The 9,112-nt window shown below is 45.4% G+C and overlaps 1 long non-coding RNA gene across 1 annotated transcript; it reads left to right on the forward strand.

Moving 5' to 3' along the window:
- Positions 1-248: 248 nt before the first annotated feature.
- LOC147822094 (uncharacterized) lies at positions 249-7,641 on the forward strand. The gene is made up of 2 exons (XR_015445948.1): positions 249-669; positions 5,931-7,641. It is a non-coding gene; the product is annotated as an uncharacterized LOC147822094 (long non-coding RNA).
- Positions 7,642-9,112: the final 1,471 nt, after the last annotated feature.

The raw sequence follows: 9,112 nt of genomic DNA on the forward strand, positions 1-9,112 counted from the left end.
AACAGCAGTGGTGATAGTGGATATCCTTGTCTTGTTCCTGATTTTAGTGTGAAGGATATCAGTTTTTGATCATTTAGTATGATACTGGCTATTGGATTTTCATAGATGGCTTTTATCAGTTTGAAATAGAGATCATCTATTCCAATTTTTGTAGGGTTTTATCATAAATGCATGTGGGAGTTTGTCACATGCTTTTTCTGCATCTATGGAGATAATCTTATAGTTTTTATCCTTGAGTCTATTGATATAGTGTGGGGGGCCTTGCCCCCCCGCTAGAACTCTTGAGTGCCTTTTATGGACATATCCGGGCCTGCTGCAAATCTACCCGGCAACAAGGAAGTAGCCCCAGTACCCTCCTCTTGCTCCTCCCCTCTAGCCCTACGGTATATATGTTGTAACAGCTTCTGCAATAAACGAGACTTGATCAGAAACCTGTCTTGTCTCCATCTCTCGTGTCCCCTGTCCCCTCTCATCCTCGCTCCCCCTCTAGGGTCTCCGTTGACTTACCCGCGGGCCGGGACAAGTGGCGCCCAACGTGGGGCCAGAGAACGGGGGATCCAGTGAAGGACGCTGCTCAGGGGCCCTAAGATTAAGATTGAGGAACAAAGAGCACACTCGACACGGGAGAGGCTTGCAATTGACGTGGACCTGCCGTCTTTTTGCACCTCGGTAAGTTGAGCAGCGATTATGGGACAGGGCATTAGTCAGCACGAATTGTTTGTGCAAGGTCTCAAGAAGACATTACAGGCACGAGGGGTAAAGGTTACAGTCAAACAGTTGTTAAGATTTTTTGATTATATTAAAGATCTCTGTCCCTGGTTCCCTGCTGAGGGAACCATTGACGAACAGAGATGGAAAAAGGTGGGGGAAGCTCTCCAGGATTATTATGCCACTTGCGGACCCGGGAAGGTCCCTATTGCGGCGTTCTCATATTGGAATTTGATTAATGATATTATTTCTCATAAAGCGAGGGATCCACTGGTGGCGCAGGCTATACAGGCTGGGGAGGTAGCTCTCCGAGATGGTAAGGGGCTGACACCCGCCAGTGATTCTGACGCAGTCTCCCGGGCCAATATGGCGCCGGGGCCCAGGCCCGTTGAGACCACGACTTCTTTGTCAGACAAAGAAGAGGACTTGATGTCCTTTGACAGTGACGACGATCCCGCCCCCGACGGACATGACGTCCCTTCGGACCAACCCCAAACGGCCACGAACCCTGCCAAGCCCTGTAGGGCAGGGCCTCGCCGAACCCCTGCTTCCTTGCTTTCCGCCACCGCCTCTAGGACAGCCCCACCCTCGCGGAAGGTTCCGCCCCTATATCCCTCCCTTCAAGCCTATCGTGGCCCGCCTCCGCCCCCAGATCCGCCCCAAGAGGGCTCCGGGTCGGAGGAGCCCGCGGGGGGAGCATTGTGGGGCGACTCCGGATATCCCCCTCCTTATATCTCTTCAGGCCCCGACACTCCCACTCTGGCATGTCCTGTTGTTGATCCCCAAAAGGAACTCCGGGACAAAATAGAATTTCTAAAAGAACAGATAAGGTTAGAAAAGGAACACCAAGAACTTATTACCCAGCTTGAAGGCTTAAGAACAGGCAAAGCCCATAAAAATGTCCGTAGAGAAGACAAACTTAAGCCACGACCCCCCGTTAGAGGGGCGGCCCCTAGGGTGCCATCCGGGTCGGGAGTATCCCTGAAACTTAAAAATGCGGAAGCCTTTCCCGTAACTAAAACTACTGACGCACAGAGACAGGCGTGAAGACACCACAGTGGTTTTGATTTTAAGGTCATTAAAAAATTTAAAACGGCTGCAGCTCAATATGGGGCCACTGCACCTTACACCATGGCTATTTTAGAATCGGTGGCAGAAAATTGGCTCACCCCAATTGATTGGCAGACTCTGGCCCGCGCCACCCTTACAGGAGGTGATTATTTATTATGGAAATCTAAATATGTTAAAAATTGCCGAGAAACTGCTAGGCGCAATGCTCAGGCGGGGAATGGATGGGTGCTTGACATGCTCCTTGGGGAGGGGGCCTACGCCGCCAACGACCAACAAATACAATTTGATGCGGGGTTATATGCCCAGATTCAGACCGCCGCCACTAGGGCCTGGAAAAAGCTCCCCTCCAAAGGAGACGTGAGTGCCTCCCTCACTAACATTCCGCAGGGCCCAGACGAGCCATTTGCAGACTTTGTCCACCGCCTTCTCACGGCGGCAGGCCGGATTTTTGGGAGCGCGGAGACAGGGACAGATTTTGTTAAACAGCTTGCTTTTGAGAACGCCAATGCCGCCTGTCAGGCCGCTATCCGCCCCTATAAAAAGAAAACTGACCTTTCCGGCTACATTCGCCTTTGTTCTGAGATTGGGGCCGCCTACCAACAGGGCCTTGCCATGGCGGCCGCCATGCAAGGCTTCACAGTCAAACAATTTTTGCAACGCCACGTCGGCAATAAGTGTTTCCGGTGTGGGGCCACCGGCCATTTTGCTAGAGAATGCCCGACCACTAAAATGCAGGGCCCCAATGCTCCGCCCCCCGGGCCCTGCCCCCGATGTAATCGGGGGAGGCATTGGGCGAGTGAGTGCCGATCCAAAACTGATGCCCAGGGCCGACCCCTTCCCCCTCTTAAGGATTCGAATTCGGGAAACGGGAAAGGGGGCCAGCCCCAGGCCCCCAACTCCAAACAAATTTACGGGGCGCTCAATTTTGCTCCAATAAACAGCAATCCATTTCAGACCTCATCAGAGCCACAAAAGGAAGTGCCGGATTGGACCTCAGTGCCACCACCCACACAGTATTGACCCCAGAAATGGGAGTCCAGGCCCTCGCCACAGGAGTCTTTGGACCCTTACCTAGAGAGACTTTTGGCCTCGTAATAGGCCGAAGCAGTAGTACCATAAATGGGCTGTTGGTTTACCCAGGAGTGATAGATAATGACTACTCTGGGGAAATTAAAGTTATGGTTTCTTCTCCCAAAGTTATTAATACCATTCAATCAGGCCAAAGATTTGCTCAATTGCTACTCCTTCCCCTTCTCTCTACCTCTAATAAGGCTCTAAACAACGCCCGAGGCAGCCAGGGATTCGGCTCATCTGATGTTTACTGGTCAGAGATACTTTCAGCACAAAAGCCTCTCGTGACCTTGTGGTTAGATGGGAGACAATTTTCTGGGCTGGTTGACACTGGTGCCGATGTAACTATCATAAAGGGAGAGGATTGGCCTCAGGCATGGCCATTAAAAGACACCCTCACCCATCTCAGGGGTATAGGTCAGAGTGAAAATCCTAAACAAAGTGCCAAAGATCTGACCTGGAGAGACCAAGATGGTAATCAGGGCACCATTCAACCTTATATCATTTCAGGGTTACCTATTAATCTATGGGGAAGAGACTTACTATCACAAATGGGGATAATTATTTCCAGCCCCAATGAAATTGTCACTATGCAGATGTTTAAAAATGGGTACATTCCAGGAACGGGACTGGGGAAACACCCTACAAACCTTACTCACCCCATTGAGCCTGTCCCTCAGCCCCCTCAGGCAGGGCTAGGCCATTTTCCATAGGGGCCATTGACACTCCTGCGGCCCATGCTGAAAAGATTACCTGGCTCTCAGATGATCCAGTGTGGGTCGATCAGTGGCCCCTCTCTAAGGAGAAATTGTCAGCAGCTCAACAGTTGGTGCAGGAACAGCTTCATGCTGGCCATATTATTCCTAGCCACTCCCCTTGGAATACTCCCATTTTTGTCATTAAAAAACGGTCGGAAAAATGGAGACTCTTACAAGATCTTAGAGCAGTTAATAAAACCATGGTACTCATGGGAGCTTTACAACCTGGTCTCCCTTCGCCGGTAGCCATTCCCCTTGGGTATTACAAGATTATTATTGATTTAAAGGATTGCTTTTTCACCATTCCCTTACATCCTGCTGATCAAAAACGCTTCGCATTTAGCCTTCCAGCGACCAATTTCTGTACCCCAATGCAGCGCTTTCAGTGGCTGGTTCTGCCCCAAGGCATGGCCAATAGTCCCACCCTGTGCCAGTCATTTGTAGCCGCGGCACTCCAATCCACCCGAGACAATTGGCCTCAAATGTATATTATCCATTACATGGATGATATCCTTGTAGCGGGGCAATTAGGAAGTGAGGTTTTAGCTTGTTATGCTGACCTTCGACGGGCACTTGAATCTCATGGCCTCCAGATTGCCCCTGATAAGGTTCAACTAAAAGACCCTTATAACTACCTTGGATTTCAGATGAAGGGACGTCACATTTCCTCCCAAAAGCTTACCTTGCGGCTGGACGGTCTTAAGACTTTAAATGACTTCCAAAAATTGCTAGGAGACATTAATTGGCTTATGCCCTATTTAAAGCTCACTAAACATGACCTGAAGCCTCTCTATGATACCCTACAAGGTGATAACCACCCTACTTCACCTCGACAGCTCACTGCCGAGGGGCGCAAAGCCATCAGTACAGTGGAACAAGCCATTCAAAATCAAACAATTAATTTTATGGATTATAACTCTCCTTTACAGTATATCATCTGCAAAACCTCCCTCTCTCCCACTGCTGTCTTTTGGCAAACCGCTCCCCTTTTGTGGGTTCATCTCCCAGTTTCCCCTAAGCGGGTCTTTTACCCCTATTATGTTGCAGTTGCAGACCTAGTTATCTTGGGCAGAGACCATGGAAAGATGTACTTTGGAAAAGAACCTGATGTCATTATCCAACCCTACCCTAAGGACCAGGTCGATTGGCTTATACAAACCACCGATTCCTGCCCAATTGCTCTTGCTTCTTATTCAGGGTTATTGGACAACCACTATCCTCCCAGCAAACTTATTGACTTTGCCAACAGACATGACTTCATTTTCCCGAAGATCACTTCTTGCTTTCCTCTGCCAGAGGCTCTACCCGTTTTTACAGACGGTTCTTCCACTGGAATGGCTGCCTATGTGTGGGATGATAACATTGTCCAGTTCCAAACCGCCCACTCTTCGGCCCAGTTAACCGAGCTCCAGGCAGTCATAGCGGTCTTTACCGCATTTCCTGCCTGAGCTTTTAATCTCTTTACTGACAGTGCTTACATTGCCCAATCTGTTCCCTTATTAGAAACATGTGGACTGATCAAACTTGCCTCTCAGACTGGTGGTCTTTTCCTCCAATTACAAGATCTAATCAGAAAACGATCCAAATCCTTTTTCATTGGGCACCTTCGAGCCCACTCTAACCTACCCGGCCCACTTGCAGAGGGCAACCGCTTAGCAGACCTAGCCACAAGACCTCAGGCTTTTGCCTATTCAATAAATACTGATGCCCCCAGTCCGATTGACCAAGCACAGAAGGCACACCAATTCCATCATCTTAATGCTCACACGCTTCGCCTTATGTATAAGCTTACTAGAGAACAAGCTAGACAAATTGTTAAGGCCTGCCCTACGTGCACTCTGCACCTTCCTACACCTCATCTGGGAGTTAATCCTCGTGGCTTGATTCCAAATGCCCTATGGCAAATGGACATCACACATTACCCTAAATTTGGAAATCTTAAATATATACATGTCAACATTAATACATATAGTGGATTCATATTTGCCACCCTGCAATCTGGGGAAGCTACTAAACACGTCATTGCTCATCTCCTCACTGCCTTCTCAGTGCTTGGCTGCCCACAACAAATTAAAACAGATAATGGTCCTGGCTATATCAGCTCTGGCTTCTCCAAATTTTACAAACAATTTACAATAACACATATAACGGGAATCCCATATAATCCACAGGGACAAGGCATTATAGAAAGGGCTAATCTCACACTTAAAATTACTTTAGACAAAATAAAAAAGGGGGAATGGTATCCTACTAAGGGGTCTCCTAGAAATCTGATATCACATGCACTATTTATTCTTAACTTCTTAAATTTGGATGCCAAAGGTTTATCTGCAGCCAATCGTTTCTGGCAACCAGAGACGCAACGACAATTTGCCTCGGTGATGTGGAAAGACCCCCTGGACCACTCATGGCACGGGCCGGATCCTGTACTTATCTGGGGCTGAGGATCGGTGTGTATTTACTCCAAGGAAATGAAGTCAGCCAGGTGGCTCCCAGAACGCCTAGTAAAACAAGTTGATAGGTGTGCTGATGATGCCGATGACCTGACGTTGTCCAATCTTAACCAGTTAACAATGGCACCTACAATTACAATCTAATAATCATCAAGAGTATAGTATAATTCAATTTGGCTAGTTATATTTGGGTGCACCCTAATTTTACACACTGTCTTATATGTTTGTCTATTGTCTGTTGTTTGTGTTTGTACAGTTGAGCTCAATATGTTCCTTCCTCTTCAAAGGATATTCGCCTATTGTTAAATTGACTTATAGATAATATTATTAAACTAAAGACATGCTTTTCTTCCCAGGTTGTTAATTGATCAAAGTACCACTGAAATTTATTTTATGAAAGTGACGTGCATTGTTACCCACACGCAACAATCAAATTACAATTAACAGTTATAAAATAAAAAGATATATATTCTTAATTGTTTGTCAAAACGATTATAGATGGGAACTCCCTTTGATGAATATAGAAGTGGCCACCCAGAAAATGATTATTCTGGTCTTAATTCATTAAAGGGACCCCCTAGTAAATTTTATATTATATAATCTTATGGGAGACATATCACAATGAATATTATCTAAATATGTTATAAATTGATTGTATTGGTTGTCCTTGATATTTAAGCACTAAATATGTTGTTACAAAACGTTCATATTGGTTAAGTTCTGAATATGTTATTGTAGCATGTCCACATTGGTTATCTTCAAAAGCTTAATCAGGGTAGCTTAACTCTCTTATTCACAGTCTAGCCTTAAATGAACATTGCTGTTTTTATGCCAACAAATCTGGGATCGTCAGGGGAAAAATTCGCGAACTTCAGGAAGATTTAAACAGATGACGACAAAAATTCACTCAAAATCCCCTCTGGACTGGCCTCAATGGTTTCCTCCCTTAACTCCTCCCTTTGCTGGGACCCTTATTGGGTCTACTCTTGCTCATTTCTTTAGGGCCCGTACTTTATAACAAAATCATGGCCTTTCTTAGAGCCCAGATAGAGGCAATAAAAACAGCACCCATACAGGTCTACTATAATAGATTGGCAATGGCTGACCAGGACGAATGTCGGACCATCGATTAGGTCCTTGCCGTGGCGAAGTGTTCTCGCCCCACCTGGTGAGTGGGCTGGCAAGCCAATGACGGGCAACTGAGCAAGCGTGCCATGCAATGAGAGAGCCCTCGTGTGCCGCCTAAGACAGGTGCCAGAGCCTTGATTCTCTGGTTAACCGATGACGGGTAAGGTGCATGGTGCAGACACGTGTGTTGCTCTGACCCAAGACAGGCTCAGCCCCCGCAGGCTTGGCTCTCCTGACGCCTTTCTAAAATTATAATTTTAAAGGGAGGACCTGTGGGGGGCCTTGCCCCCCCGCTAGAACTCTTGAGTGCCTTTTATGGACATATCCGGGCCTGCTGCAAATCTACCCGGCAACAAGGAAGTAGCCCCAGTACCCTCCTCTTGCTCCTCCCCTCTAGCCCTACGGTATATATGTTGTAACAGCTTCTGCAATAAACGAGACTTGATCAGAAACCTGTCTTGTCTCCATCTCTCGTGTCCCCTGTCCCCTCTCATCCTCGCTCCCCCTCTAGGGTCTCCGTTGACTTACCCGCGGGCCGGGACAATATAGTGTATTACATTGATTTGTATATGTTGAAACATCTGGGCATCCTTGGGATGGATTCCACTTGATCAGGGTGTATGATCTTCTTGATGATCTTCTGCATTCTATTTGCCAGTATTTTATTAAGGATTTTTGCATCTATGTTCATTACTGAGATGGGCCTATAGTTCTCTTTTTCAGTTGGGTCTTTCTCTGCTTAGGGGTTCAAGGTGATGCTTGTTTCCACTAATGGTTTTGGAAGTATTGCTTCTCTTTCGATTTCATTGAAGAATTTAAACAGTAGTGGCAGTAATTCCTCTCTAAATGTCTTGTAGAATGAAGCAGTGAAACCTTCAGGACCTGAGCTTTTCTTAGTTGTTAAGTTTTTACTATTTTCAATTTCATTGATTGATATTGGGTTGTTTAGAATTTTTAGGTCTTCTTCATTCAACTTTGGTAATTCATATGTATCTATGAATCTGTCCATTTTTTCTGTGTTTTCCATCTTATTGGCATATAGGTTCTGGAAGTAGGTATTGATGATACTCTGGATATCTGCTGGGTCTGTTGTAATTTCACCCTTTTCATTCCTAATTGCATAGATTTGGGCCTTTCCTTTACTTTTTCTGATAAAGTTGGCTAAGGATTTGTCAATTTTGTTTATTCTTTCAAAGAATCAACTCTTGGCTCCATTAATTTTTTGTATTCTTAGTCTCCATTGAATTGATTTCTGATCTGATCTTTACGATTTCCTCCCTTGTATGAGCTCTTGGTTTGTCCTGCTCTTCTTTTTCTTGAAGCTTGAATTCAGCATCAGGTTGTTTAATAAGGCTCCCTCTGTTTTGCTAATATGTGTATTCACTGCTATGAATTTCCTTGTAAGACTGTTTTCATTGTTTCCCATAGATTCCAATATGTTGTATTGTCATTGTCATTTAATTGAAGGAACTGTCTTACTTTTTCTTTAATTTTCTCCATGACACATTGGTTAGTCAGAAGTGTGATGTTCAATTTCCATGTGTTTATGAAAGTTTTGAGGTTTCTTTTGCTATAGATCTCCAATTTCATTGCACTATGGTCTGATAGTATACAGGGGAAATCTTCAATTCCTTTGCATTTACTTAAACATGTTCTATGAGTGAGTATGTGGTCTATTTTGGAGAAGGACCCATGTGTAGCTGAAAATAATGTGTATTCTGACTTTGTGGGGTGGAACACTGTAAGCATCTGTTAAGTTCATTTGTTCAAGAGTTTGATGGAGTTGTAGTATTTCATTACTGATTTTTTGTCTAGTTGATCTATTTGTGACAGTAGGGTATTGAGATCCCCTACTACAATTGTACTTGTGCATATATGACTTTTCATGTCCATTAGTATTTGTTTTATATAGTTGGGTGCACT

The sequence above is a fragment of the Heterocephalus glaber genome, unplaced genomic scaffold (assembly GCF_053883595.1).
Source record: "Heterocephalus glaber isolate CG9 unplaced genomic scaffold, H.glaber_assembly_v1.0 deba00001673, whole genome shotgun sequence".
Lineage (NCBI taxonomy): Eukaryota > Metazoa > Chordata > Mammalia > Rodentia > Bathyergidae > Heterocephalus > Heterocephalus glaber.